General features: G+C 34.0%; 1 protein-coding gene across 32 annotated transcripts in view; it reads left to right on the forward strand.

The window, feature by feature from the left end:
• The window catches only part of PTPRD (protein tyrosine phosphatase receptor type D), a 1865527-nt gene that overhangs the window by 622967 nt on the left and 1227179 nt on the right, over positions 1-15381 (forward strand). The gene's annotated exons all lie outside the window — the stretch shown is intronic.

Here is a 15381-nt window from a genome sequence, read left to right on the forward strand (position 1 = left end):
TTCAATAGTGATGATGTTTTAGCCACAAGTGATATCTTGGGATGAGACACCCTGTAAAAGTTTAATCAACATGTTGTATAGCTGCTTCAGAATATGCAAAGGGTCTTTTTTTTTTTTTTAAGCTAGTATGTCATTTTAGGGGAAATAGTCCTTTAAACATGTATATAGGAATATATTGCTCAGAGTGAGATTTATATAAATGTACCAAAGCACTTTAAAATTATGATGAATTAGGTAGTTTGTGGTAAAACATAAGGCTACTTATTAAATATGTAAAGTAGTTGATTTGGATGAAGATGTTTCCGATAAAAGATGAATTTTGTTTGTTTTAATGTGGCAATATCCATGAACAAGTCTCTATGAAAAGCAATTTCCTAAATTTAAATGTATTGATTTAGATTTTTTTTAACAGAAAATTTGTTTAGCATAAAACACGATGGATTATTAGACATGAAATTAGTCAACGTCTCTTAGACTGGCTGAGGAATAAAGAATATTTCAATTATTTTTGTAAGTTGGAATGATGCATCTACAACAGACAATTCTTTGAGTAAGTTGTCCTACTGTATGTAAGAAGTGTTCTCAAGAGGTAGAAATAATACGGTTAACATAGGATATGTGAGTTAAGATACGCATCATTGTATACCACTGCAGCTTCCACTTACCAGTTCTGACTACAATTTACCTACCATTTACTGTGTTCCAACAATAGGCCAGCTATTATATATATTCTTTTCTCTAAGATTGTTTAACCCTGAGTAAAGGAGGGAGCTAGTATCCTCTCTATTTTAATAGAAGAGTAATCAAGGGATTAAAATGCCTGTGTAGATTCCCCAAGGCCAAAAACCTAGTAAGTGAAATATCCAGGATTATAAAGTTACTTGTTCTGCTTCGAAATCAGATCTTTCAGCACAGAGCCCTGTTCCCACCCGTGTCCATGCTGTAAACTACTCCAGCCCAAAAAAGATAGACAAGTTGGGGAGGGGGGTGGTGGCAATTACCAAGTTATGAAATCCCTTAATTGGAATTGTTTCACGCAAATCATTCTTTCTAGAAATACAGTGGTCAAGAAGACTAGCTTGTTTATTTAGGGAGCATATGTATCCATCCATAGGCTAAACAGACAAATAGACTTACATTAATGCACTGCAAATACTGGTGAGTATAATTAACGTAACGCAGGAGGACTGATTAAACATAAGATTTCTATGCTAGTAATTGAAGAACAAGTGGAGCCAGTGTAGCTGTTGTAGGTGAAAGTGAGAGTGACGACCATGGAGGATGTTACAGACATAGGGACACCATGGCCTTCCCACCCAGAGTTCAGGATCTCTAGAAATCTTATTGGCAACAATACTTAACACCACTATTTATCCCCATTGGTTTCATAAAAATTGAATGGTGCATCAACTGAAGATAACTCCTGATCATTTGATCTCTGCAAATCTGACTACACTTGCTAATTTCATAGCCGTGTTCCATTGTCAGGTCCTCTTTTCCAGCTCTTTAGCTGACTTCTCCATTGAGCCTCCTAATGGTGAACATTGCCAAGGCCCTTGACTCTGTTTTGACTCTTTTCAGTTCCACAATCTTACATTTCAGATCTGCTGTTGAATCTTATGTAAGTACTCCTGTTGTTTATCTCCCTCTTGATATATATTTTATAATGTACAACTTTCTGAATATTCCATTACAACCTCAAACGTATATCCAACATCAGAGTCATCATGTTCCCTTCTGAATTCCTGTTCCTGATAATGGAATGGCAAGCTTCTTGGTCAGACACATTTGGGCATGAGAGTTGGCATCTCACCCACTTCCTCAGTTAATCATTAATTTGTGTTATCTCTAACCCATAATAGTTATGGAGTATGCAACAGCTGTGATTAATTTTAAACATAAGAAATAGTGACTCTGATTAAGAGTGACTTAAATGGTAGTTCATATATTCTCATGAAAAATAAAGCTAGATGGTTGCCAGTGTTGGTTCTGTCATGGGGAAAGTCAGAGCAGAGAATCTAACTCCTCCCACTGCTCTTGCCTTTTCTTTGAGATCTTCACATGAGCTTCCCAGGAGACATTTCATCATGTTTAGTTATCTGAATCACCTGCCCACCTCCTCTTTGAAATTGGTGGATTTTCAGGCCTTATCTGAACAAAAGTGAGGATGTGTTAACAAGAAAAGAATGAGGAATAAGGAATATGTATTATGTAAATAAATGTGTCTATAGGGTTTCTGTTACAATACCAGTGAGAGATTGCTACCTGATTGCCCAATCATTAATAACTCCAAAAACCTTTCAAATGAGATCCATACGTCACTAATGACCTCTGCATCATGAGTTTTTTTTTTTTTTGGACTATGGATCACAGTTCCCTCTAAGAGCTACTTCTGTGCAAGTTACTCTACTCTTCGTTGAGTGAATATATTAATTTAGCTCGCTTTAAGGTTCATTATGTTGTGTATTTCTTTCCTACTTTGTCCTTTGCTTCTCCAGCTTCCTATCTTCTCTTCCAGAAGTCCATTGATGATGGTGCTTCTAAGCTATATTTTTCATTCAGTCAAAGAGTACTTTTTTGAGTTCAAAAGAAGCATTCATGTACACGAGCAAGAGGCTGATACATGTATTTGAAAGGGCATTCTTGGTTTGTGAATAGAGTAATTGGGTACCATTTTAACCAAATTGTTTTTTAAGCTGAAAATTTTAGTTTCTTGTTTTCACTGTCTAATAGCTTTTCTAGCACAAATTATTAATGCATAAAAGTGTACTTTAAAAGAAACTCAATATGTATCAACCCTGAGTTATAATAAATGAAAATGATTTGAAATACTCAAATTTTACTTTTTATTTTGTGAAATTAATCTGAAAGTGGTTCTGCAGGTAACATTTTTACAGTTGACTTGAGTTACACTTAAATGAACTGGTGGAATATTAGACTGAAAGCAAAATCTGTCAAGTCAGACTACCTTAAATTTAAACTTTGTTCACTGCTCTTCTACCCCTGCTTCCTCTGTTCTGCCAGTGTTGTGGCCGAGCAAGTCACTCAGCCAACAGTCCAGTCCCTTATTAACAATGACTTCTACTAATAAAATCATTATTGAACAGCTGTTGAGTGAAGAGCACTGGAATAAGCACTTAAAGCATTCACTCTTTCAAGCCTAAATGGACATCATGAGATCATGAAGTTTTTTATATCGTTCTTCTGGGGCTTGGAGATGTTGAGACATTTGCTCAAGGTCAAAGAGTAAATGGCAGAAATAGGGTTCAGACCCAGGTTAGCCTGGCTTTGGAGCCTATGTTTGTAACTACTGTGGTGTTGTTCCTCTTTAAAATGGGGTGTGTGTACTTCCCTGCAAATTATTTGTAATCAATTTAGATATTATGCAATGGCACTGTATAAATTATACATTATTATTAACTTCAAAACAGTTTATATACAATAATCATTTAACCTTTAGGAGTGCTATTTACATATAATAACAAAATCTTTTTCTTTACAGTAAATAGTTCAAATGCATATGTAAAATGTGGGTAAAATTAAACAAGATCAAAATTTGAATTTTTGTCATAAAATTATATTCAAACAATTCATATATAAAAAATTCACCATGCTTGTCTTTCATGTACATGGTGTGCCAAAGAATAAAGCTTTATGTTAACTCTACAAGTCTTATTTAGATTATATGACTTTTTATTCATGTGTTTTTTTGTAATGTGACTTCCCCCCCCCCCCCAAATTATTTATAATTTATGTATTCATTAAATACTTACTGAGGCACATACATCATGCTAAGCACTGAGTGGAATAAAAATTGACAGATTTCTCCTCAAAGTAGAGTCAAGAGTAGGTGAAGATCTTTCTAATTGAAAATTTGTAATGCCGTAAAAAAGCTGTATCAAATTTTCTATACTATAGGGATTTTAGAATACTTTCAGGAAATAATTATCAGTAGACATCAAATTTATCCTTTTTAACATTTTTAGAAATCAATTACTTGCATTGCAGATACATTAATGTATGTCTCAGTGACTTTGGGATGCTGACTACATAGGTGAGCTTTAGGCAGGGGGAATGAAGTACAGTGTCCTGCCATACCATGAAATATCACGCAGTTACTTAATTGTCTTGTCCTGTCCCAGAGAGGAAACTTCTTTCAGCTACAGCAGCACTATAGACAGAGTTGAATGTAGAGGGGTGGGGCTGAACATAGATTACACTACTCATTTCTAGTGAAAAACAGTTCTTTCTTGGCTCATAAGATAATCAAAAACAACTATCAGGTAAGATAAACTTTGTGAAGTAAAAAATACCACAGTATATTTCTGATGATTTAAAATTCTAACAATGAAGTGTTGCAGGCATTTGTATGTGCTCTAGCACGATTTCCATTGCTCAAATGGAAGAACTCAGTAAAGACAGGTGCCTGAAAATCTCTTCAGAGGTGGTGTGCCAGTAAATAAAACCTACAGCACGTGTCTTCTCTAATTTATTGTAAAACCACTATGTCATGCTCTTCAGTCTCATTAAAATGCTTCAGGCACACTATCAGAACACTCATGGGCTCCCTTTAAATAATAAGTTCCTCTTTTTCTACTTTAACCTTTATTAAGAGGAAAAAACAGTCCCATCCCAGATAATTCCCCTTCCCCTCAAAAAATAACTGTATTTGTAAGTTAAAAATTCTGTTTTCCCACTACATTTGTCATTGGCATACTGGGCAGAGATCTTAGAAATTAAAAAGACACCAGTTACATTTAATTGTAAGGTTCCTAATTAAAACTGTGCTAACCTTTGCTTGCCAGGAGGTTTCATCTATACTAGAAGGTCACTATGGTGAATGAAAATTGTATTGCTGTATCTGAAATGAAAACAAAAAATAGTAGAAAAATGATAACTACAGTTGTAGATAATGTCTCATTGATATAAAATGAGATAATTGTTTCTGAATTGCACATTATAAGAGACAATCTAATGAACAGTTTCTTGAGTTCTGCAATCATTTTAAGGATGATGGAAAGTATTGTGTTTCTTACAGGAGTTTGATATTTTTACAACCAGTGAGGTTTATCACTTTACCATTTTACTGACTTACCTTGTCAGACCTCAGTTAAATGAGGGAGGTAGTAACATGAATATTTTCTCCAAATCACTTGCTTAATACTCCTCCAATGTTTCAAGTGAGTTGGCATATTTTTTCTACTTGAATAGTCCTTACATACTTGGCAACACATTTTCCTAAGGATAGATTCTGAAATTTATACTAATTAAATTGAAAAGGATATGCAGTGAAGTATGTTTTAGAAAGGTTTCACTTGATTATATTAAAAACTTTATGGATCTATTTTTTCTAAGTAAATTCTATGTAATTTAATAGTATATTTGATTACTTGACCATATTTTTAATTAAACATGATCGATGTAGTATACAGTAGCCCAAATTGTGTAATATGCACATAAATATATATATATCTCCTCATGTTTTATATATATTATGTATACATATTTGCATATATAGGTATATATTGTATATGTGTATATATATGTAGCACCTCATGTTTAAGTATACACATATAGAGAGAGGCAGACAAAGAGAGACAGAGACAGAGAGACAAAGAAAGTATAAGAAAAAGTTCATAAGGAACTGTTTTGGAGAGAGGGAGTTTGGGAGGACCTGAGTGAATATACAAGAAAAGAATGATGAACAGATACTTACTGAAAACCAACTATAAGCAAGACCCTGTTATACATGTTGTGGTGCAAAGTTGAATAGGAGAAGTGATTCTTGGGCTCTTGGGCTTTATATGTTAGTGAAGTGAGTTACTCTATGGCAAGACTTACCCACCAAAAAGTCCTTAAAACATACATCTGTAAGAGATCTCTAGGCTGTAGAGTAGAGATATAAATGAGTAGATGTGGCCCAAATATTAGAACATGAAGCTTTTCACAGCCAGAACCCAGACACTAAGTTTGGGTTATATGGTTATCTGAGGAGTACATTATTGCCTTATGTGATGCAGTGAGTTAACATCAGAGTCAAAAAAAGAAACAGAGTTTTTCTTTTTTCTTGACATCCATCACCTTGTTCCCTGTCTTTATAGTTTGAAAATTACCCAGGCTAACTCTAGTCTCATGTAAACTGAACCATGACCTCTCTTATAATTATGATCTTTTGATAGTGGGTACCATGTGCTTGTGTTCTCTACCAAAATGTATTCTGATGGAAATGCCATAAAAAAAGCATCTCTCTGATTTATAGGGAAACCTAAAACAAGTCATGTAATAGTCTGGACAATTCCTTGAGAGGCAGTTACTTAGTTTCTTTCTGTTTGGTGAGTCTAACCTTTAACAGCTAGTGAGTTGAAGTGTCTTCTCTAGCAAGCAGATTTGTTAAACTTTGTAAACTTAAAATGATTTTTGATCAGTCAGTCAAATGGAACTGGACCCTCAGAATCACAAATGAAACTAATTTTCTGAATCCAACAAAGGTTTTATTGACTTACTCACCAAAGGCCACAAGGATGCTTCCTTTACTTACTTTGAGAAACTAAACTTTCTACAAATGGTTTTAAATTAACAACCAAAGGGATATAATAAAAAAGCAGTGAGATTAGTGTGATTTTTAAGCTCAGAATAGGTTATAGAAGGATTGCCTTTGACAAAAGAAAAGTCCCTTTGGGGTTAAAGTACAGTAATTTTTATTCCTCTTTGGTATTTGAAGAGACTTTTTTTCTCATCCTCAGCTTACTTAGACTTGATGCAGCATAGAGAAAAGAGAGTTGGTTTTATGCTGGTACTTCATCGGAAAAGACTTACGTGTATGAAAGCATTTTCCTCACTATGAATGTGTTCTGGGAACTCACCATTAAAAATTTCTCACTTATAATTGTTACTAAAAAGACTTTTAAAATTCAAAGTTCTTAGATGATGGAAGTGCCTAATATTTACTCTTGATAGAAGATAACTTTTAAATAAGTGTCTGATTCTTTATTCCTTCTCGAATGGGAAAAAAAATCAGTCAAGTGGCTCTTTCATTTATAAATCTTTCTTATTTAAATGCATTCTAAACTCTTAGTACAGAACCAAGAGATTATGCTTGAGCAGTTGTCAAAAAGCTCTACTAATCATTTATGTCCTTGTGTTAGAGATATAAATGCTTGTGTTGCACATCTCTTAAGAAATGTTCATTAACATTTATGAGTGACTATTGCTTTGCAAGTTATAAATTGATTGTTAAATGTTTCATTATCAGCTAGAAATAAGGATAACCACATTTATTGACAAACTGTGAGTGTGATCTTGACCATGTATTCATGGCCTTTTCAACAGTACATAAACTGGGCAAAGTGTAATTAAACACCCTATATCAATGAAATACCACTCAATCAACCAAAATACATGTATTGATTATTTACTATGTGCTACACTGAACTTCAAAAATCAAGCAAATGTTTTCTGCATTCCAGGAACTCATGGTCTAAAGACAATAACTCTTACTTAATCCATCTAGTTTCAGATCATGCATTCTTATTTTACATTGTCCATATTTCATGGTTATAAACATTTCAAGGTGCTTTTAAAATAAGTGACCCTTTGCTGTTGCCATTTTCCTTCCAAGAGTGTGTGATTCCAGGGTACTCTAGTTCCTTTTTTTCCAAATGGTTCCAAGTTCATGTAAGTTTAAGGAATGTTAAATAAAATTGAAGTAAACTTTCTTTTTTCTGAACTCAGAATATCTCAGCCATTTTATAATACATACAGGCTTTAAGATAATACAAAAGGGATGTAGTATGCAGGATTTTCCAAATATATTGTACTCTGGAAATTTTACTGTACTTACTTTGATAGATACTTTCTGCAATTAAATACATATATATTACCTATTTTTTTCTTAATGTATAATTCAGAAATTTCAAGTGGCTTGTCTCATTTAGGAACAGTTAAGAAAGGACATTTGTAGACTATAAAAAGTTTCTATTTGTACTTGAAAGCAGGTTTAATCATTTTATTTTTCTGTGTTTCTAAGTTATATTTTGGGTTTGTTGTTGTTGTTTATTTTTGCCTTGTGAACATTAAAGTTCAATGAAACCCTTGATCCAAACAATCTCTTTCATAAGCTCAGCACCCTTTAGATTAGATTATTTTCCTTGCTTTGTTCTTTAAGGCTCTAAACTTTCTTTGTACTTTTAACTTTTTGTTTATGTTTATTGGGACATAAATTTCCTACCCAGGTGTTTTCTATAAATAGTATAACTATTTTATCTAGCCTTTGTCTTCTATACCCCCCTCCCTCTATTTTTTTTTTTTTTTTTTACTGGCAAGTAGAACTGCTTGTTTTTCTGTGAATGTGACCTCTTTAATAGTTGGCTTTTTCTTGATTCTCATTAGTGTTCATGGAATATTGATCTGACAACATATTGTATGATTCTTCCTTATTTGCAGCTTACAGAATACAGCATATCATTCTTTCAAAACTTACACTTACTGACTTATATGTGGTTGTCTTCATTCTTGGAGGTCTTTGGTATTGTCCTTTCAGTGTTCATTTCTAACTTATGCCTTCAGAAAATTGTGGGCAACTTTGAATCATCTCCACTTCCCTTTATCACTCTTTGATAGTTGTCAGCGTATGGTTCTTTCATCTCTTGGGTTTATTCCTAGGCACTTTTTTTTTAATGTGATTTTAAAAGGGGCTGTTTGTTTACTTTTTCTTATATTTCATTATTAGTGTATAGAAATGCTACATATTTCTGTATATTAATCTTGTATCCTGCAACCCTGATGAATTCATTTGTTAGTTCTAATAATTTTACTGTGGAAACTTTAGGGTTCTCTATATAGACTATCATATCATCTATAAGAGTTTTACCTCTTTCCTCACTTTCGGTGCCATTTATTTATTTTTACTGTCTGATTGCTTGGATGGCCAATACTATGGCTTGGATGGCCAATACTATGTTAAATACAAGTGGATAAATTGGAAATTCTTGTCTTGTTCCTGAATTTATTAAAAAAGTTTTCAACTTTTCGCTGTTGCGTATTATGTTTGATGTAGGTTTGTCAAAAATGGCCCTTATTGTGTTGAGTTGTATTCCTTTTGTATCCACCTTGATGAGAATATTTATCTTGAATGGATGTTGAATTTTGTCAAATGGTTTTATTTGAGTCCTTTTTCTTGATGAGCCAAAAATATATTAATTTTCTTTATATTTTTAGAAGAAGCTTTTGATTTCATTGATTTTTTTGTTTGTTTTGTTATTATCTCTATCTATTTCCTTTCTGATCTTTATTTCCTTCCTTCTGGTGACTTTGTGCCCCTTTTTAAAAACTCTTTTAAGAGTTAGACTAGGTTGTTTGTGATCTTCCTTTTTCTTGAGAAAGACCTGATCACTGTGACCTTCCCTCTTAGAACTGCTTTGGCAGCATCACATAGATTTTGAAAAGCTGTTTCTTTTTTCATTTGTCTAAAGGTATTTTCTGATTTCCTTTTTGATTTCATCACTGACCCATTGATTTTTTTTTTTTTTTTAGTAGTGTGGTGTTTAGTCTCCACGTGTTTATTCTTCACCTGTTTTTCTTTCTGTACTTGATTTCTCGTTGCCTAACGTTGTGGTAGAAGATGCTTGATACAATTTACTTGGTCTTAAATTTGCTGAGGTTTGTTTTGTGACTTAGTATGTGGCCTATCCTGGATAATGTTTTATATGTGCTTGAAAAAAAGATGCTTTTTTTTTTTTTTTTTTTTAATGCAGTGTTCTGTAGCTATCCATTAAGCCCAACTGATCTGCTGTGTGATTTAGGACGTTTGTTGCCTTACTGATTTTCTGTCTTGATGATCTGTCCATTGATGTCAGTGGGGTGTTAAAGTCTCCTACTCTTACTGTTTTACTGTCACTTTCTACCTTTAGGTTTTAGTATTTGCTTAATATACTTAGGTGCTCCTATATTGGTGTGTATATGTTAACGGGTGTAATATCTTTGTGCATTGAGCCCTTTATCTTTATGTAATGTCCTTTGTCTTTCATTATAGCCTTTATTTAAAAGTTTTGTCTGAGATGAGTATTGCTACCCCCTTCTTCCTTGTCATTTCCGTTGGCATGAAATACCTTTTTCCTTGCCCTCCGTTTCAGTATGTGTGTGTCTTTCACTTAGTGGAAATGAGTCTCTTTTAGGCAGTGTATTGAAGGGTCTTTTTTTTTTTTTTTTTAATCTTATTAGCCACCCCTTGTCTTTTGATCAGAGCATTTATTCCATTGACATTTAAAGTAATTATTGCTAGATATGTACTTATTGTCCTTTCAGTCACTATTTTCTAGTTGTTTTGATGGTTCTTTATTTTGTCTTCTTTTTGTATTTTGCCTTGTGGTTTTATGTTTTCCTTTTGTGATATGCTTTAATTTCATTCTGTTTTTTTGTTTATCTACTGTAGGCTTTTGACTTGTGGTTAACAAGGGGTTCATATACTTTATTTAAATTGGTAGTCATTTAAGTGCAAACACATTCTAAAAGATGTAAATTTTTACTTTTCTCCCTGGCATTTTGTGTTTTTGATGCCATATTTTAGGTCTTCATGCTTATCCCTTTACTGTTGATTGCAGTTGGTTTCACATTAAAAAAAAAAAAGTCTGTGTACTGCCTTATTTAAGTGATCTTCAATCCTTTCTACACATTTTCCTTTCCTGTTACGGTTTTCCCTTTCCTATGGATTCTTGCTTTTTTTTTTTCCTTCCCCATTTAGAGAAAACCCTTTAACATTTATTTTAGTGTAGGTTTAGTATTACTGAGTTATTTTAGTTTTTGTTTGTGTGAGAAACTGTTTATCTCTTCTTCAATTCTGAGTTGTATCTTGCTGGGTAGAGTATCTTAGTTTTCAGGTTTTCTCCTTCCAGGATTTTAAATACATCATGCCCCTCCCTTCTGGCCTGCAGTTTCTGCAGGGAAATGACCTGATTACTTTAAGGGGGTTCACTTTGTAAATGACTCTGTTTGGATTTTGCTTCTTTTAGAATTCTCTTTTTATTTTTGTGCTGTTTTATTTATGATATGTCTTGGTGTGGGTCCCCTTGAGTTCACCTTATGTGGGACCTTTATGCTTCCTATTTGGGACTTTCAGTATTGTGGTTGCAGAAACTGAAACAGTTGTGCTGCTGTTAGAGGTGTGTTCTGCTGTCAGAAGTCTGAGCAAGTGCCAGCAGTGGGTGCCGTCACCCCACCTGGACCACACCCTTGGCTCCCTGGCCTTCTTTGCATCACTAAATCGTCTTTTCCCAGGATCTTGTCTAAACCCTTGTTGTGGAGTGAGTGGGACTGGGGTGTTTGCCCAGCTCTGATTGCTCAGTGTGAAACGGTGGCAGCCACCCATGTGGAACTTTCTCCACCGTCTTTATTGGCAAGTCAGCAATCATGCATTTTTCTTGAGTGGAGTCTAGTCTTCTCCAGTCCTTCTATCTGCCTCAGCAGTTCTCTGAGGAGGTAAACGGGTTTGCTTCCTCTGTGTAAGACCCCAGGAATGAGATCCCTAGTCTGTGGCTTGACCTGTTCGCTCTCCAGGCTAAGTGTCCACTGTGAAATCATTTTTTTTTTCCTCTTATACTCCTCCCAAGGGCACAAGTCCTGACACAGTACTTTTTTTCTTTCCCCCCTAGCCTAACTGTTATGTGGGAATCTTCCAACATTGGTTGTATTGGTTGCTCTGCAAGTTTTTAGTTAGTTTTGCTTGAGAATCATTCCACATGTAGATGTATTTCTGATGTGTTTGTGAAGCTCCACTTCCTCCTACTCCACCATCCTGATCCCCCTCCTGGGATACTCTTTATTAACAGCATAAGAGAAATGTATGTGGTAGAAGCATACTGACAGTTACATCTATTCTACGTAATTTATAGTTTTAATACATACATATACATGGGTGTTTTAATATGTTTAGTTTGGCTATTTTGCTGCCAGTGAATACAAAGTCATGAGTTTGACCCAGGTAAGAATGTTACTTTTTATTGTTGGGTGTTAAGGGCTGTTTTTCCCTCAGCAGTGAAAATGAACACAAAATGCAAATGGGTCAAACAATACACTTTATAGAGATCCATTTTATTTATAAGAAAGTTATGGAATGCATGGATATCCGTTCAGTTGATATCCATCTATCAACAAAAGTTGACAGCAATTTGTGAATACAGGAGACTGAAAAATAATTCTGTCACAGCAAAATAATAACAGGAACATCAGGTCCCTACAGTTTAGTAAACAGAATAGTTATCAACCACCTGGGTGGATGGTACATTCTACATAAATGCACACTGTATTCAGCAGTTAGAAGGTCATCTCTGTGCCCACAATAAATGGGCCAGTTTTACCATTTAAACTTGGCACATGCTCTCAGAGGTGTTGATTATTCAAAATACCTGTTTGCCCAAGGCTATTAAGCTTAGAAACTACATTTTAATGGCCCCTTATATTTAAACCCTGTTTAATATGGCAAACGCTTGAGAGCTACTTACAAACACCTTTAAATTTCATCACTAATTACTAATAACAGGAATAAAATTAGCACCTGTCTCAGCTGCTTTAGATTTTGGATTGCACTTAATAAACAGTTGAGAAAAATCCTCTGTGGCTAAACATTTACTGGGGCCATTTGCATTCTGATTTTCAATGTACTATTATTTATACTCTGAAATAGTCATCTGAAAAAGCATAGAACTTAAACACACTGTTTCTTACTTGAATTTAAAACGATGTTTGTGGTATCTTACATTTTGAAATAAGTTTTCAGTGAGACAACAGTTTATCTTATATATAAATCATTCTATCTTTGTCTTAGAGGCTACTAAAATGAGAATGCTGGTGGAGTGAATGGGGATTTTTACACACACACAATTGAAAATCCTTAAAATAAATGAACAAAAAAAAATGAAAGCTCTATAAGTTTTAATGATCCTGTAAAACACAAAATCTTTTAAAGATGAAACCCTGGTTCCTCTAGCCATCCTTGGTGGCCTTTGGCCTGTGCTGCTACTATAGATACTGGCAGAGTTTTAAAGCGGAAAGAAGGCAATTGGCAAAATTGTTCAGTGCTACCCACGACACCATTATGTATCATTGCTTATTAATAATCACAGGAATTGTATATTTGGGAAAGTTTCACACTCAGTAAAACCACATTGAAAAGGTGTGTGAGAAATTATGTCCAAAGTAGTATGATAGAAAACATCATGAAACCTCATTACTCTCCAAAGTAAATGATCGTGGTATAAAATACTTTTCTTTGACTTCAGCTGTTACATTTAAATGCATAAGACATTATCACTATATTTAGGATGTCAAGCCCACTGAACTCTAGATATAATGGCTGTAATTATTCAAATTGTTGTCTTTAACACAGATTTATTTTACTAATATTTCAAAGTACATCAAGGGGCACTTTTAAAATAACATTTATAAGCTATAAAAAATTCTTAGAGATAACCAGAAGATGGCAGCATGGCAGCTATTTAGAAATTTGATAGCTTGTAAGTTCCATTAAGCAGAGATAGTTTCTTGGTTTTTGTAAGTTTTCAGCTTTCCAATCACAAAATTTTCTCAACATAGGAAACGTAATTAAGCAAAGACTGTTAGTAAGATCTAAATGATAGCTTGACCAAAGGAGAATTACAAAAGAACAAAAATGGGTTCTTCTTTACTGCAAATGATGAAGAAAGATGAAAGAGAGATGGTAGAGGGAGAATGTCAAGGCTCTTAAAAATGTGCTCTCAGAACATTTTAACTAAGCTTGATAATAAGCTTTTCCCATAATGGGAAAGAAGAGACTCTTAAAATTCCAAACAAGATGAGCCCTGATATTGAAATAACCAATTAATTCCATCTAGGCCATTAGGAAAGAATTAAAGGTCATTATCGTAATTACACAGGTACAAAACAAACTCCTTAAATTTATCATCTTTAAAGTCCATTTCAGCTTTTAAAAAATACACCTATGATTCTGTGGTCTTCCAGATCTTTTATAGACCAAATATGTGCACAGTTTACAAAGATTTCCAATACACCTTTTTTTAGTTTTAAAGGTATAATCCCATTATAACTAACACAGTTAACTGAAGACTTTGGTATGAATGTGAAAAAAAAAAACTTTAAACCTTAGGTGAGAATCCACATATTTATGGTAATATATGAAACATGATAAAATGACAGATAAATAAAACATTTTCTATAGTTCCTGAAAAATCTGTAGAAAGATTGTACTATGCTGGAAATTTTGGGAAAACTTCTCAATATATTCCACTGTGAACTGTTAAAAACAAAACTCAGTAGTGCATTCACCTATTGGATTTTCCTGTTTCTTTTATAAATTTATGTTATGTACTAAATCCCCACTCTTCTTCCAAAATACACTACGACCTGTTCAAATGGAACTAGTTACCATGCTTGCTATGAGACTAGTTTGGGTTTTCACAGATACTAGTATATTAGTGTAGATGCATTTCTTTATTCAAAATTTATTGCCTAGTATAATACTTGGCCCCACTCTAGGCAATGACTAGTGCATTACCAATTTTGAATAGATCCATTAAACAATTATATCAGGAAAATGGAAAATATAAGAACTGACTAGGAACACCTAACATTTTGTGGAAATGTCTATATAGTCATTGTAAGTAACAACAGGAATAATTGTACATTGTTTGAGTTCCTGTCATTTTCCTTAGTTTTGTATAATGGGCATAATACTTAAACTTATCTTTATAGGTATTAAGCTAGTTTGTAGGATGAAAATATCTGGTACACTAGATTCTTCAAGTAATGAACAAATAATAACCAACAAAACACTAGAGAGAGAGCCAATGAAGAATCCAGGCAGAAAAGTGGTGATTTCTTATTTCCTCCTGTAGTGGGCAGCAGAGCCTCAGTCAGGTTTTAAGATTCGGGAGACCAAGACAATATGAACAGCAGAGCAAGACAACTGCTGAAACAGTGGACATGTGCCATTGTCAGGGCTCATAAGCTTTAGGGACAGGAGAACACCTTTGATGATGGTGGTGGTAACTTGGATTTTATTGTTAAGTGTTTTATAAAATGCTTTGCCTTTTTTCCCCCCTCATTAAAAAAAAATGTCCATAGGCTGTGAAAATAGTTGCTTTTTACGAGTGACTTGAGATCTAGTTAAGGTAAATTTCAGGATAGAGAGCTGAGGAAAAATAGAGTCGGGATTTTGAGCAAGACATACTTGCTTCTTCATTAGAATTAGAGGAAAACTGGCAACAGATGAGGAAAAAGTTCAGGCCTGCAAAGACCATCTTTGATCCTTTGGAGTTGAGAAATTATTTGTATTCTTCTAGTTATAAATAAATATAAATAAAATAGGTACTGGAATGTTAAAGCTCCACATTT

The sequence above is a fragment of the Vicugna pacos genome, chromosome 4 (assembly GCF_048564905.1).
Source record: "Vicugna pacos chromosome 4, VicPac4, whole genome shotgun sequence".
In the NCBI taxonomy this organism is placed as follows: Eukaryota; Metazoa; Chordata; class Mammalia; order Artiodactyla; family Camelidae; genus Vicugna; species Vicugna pacos.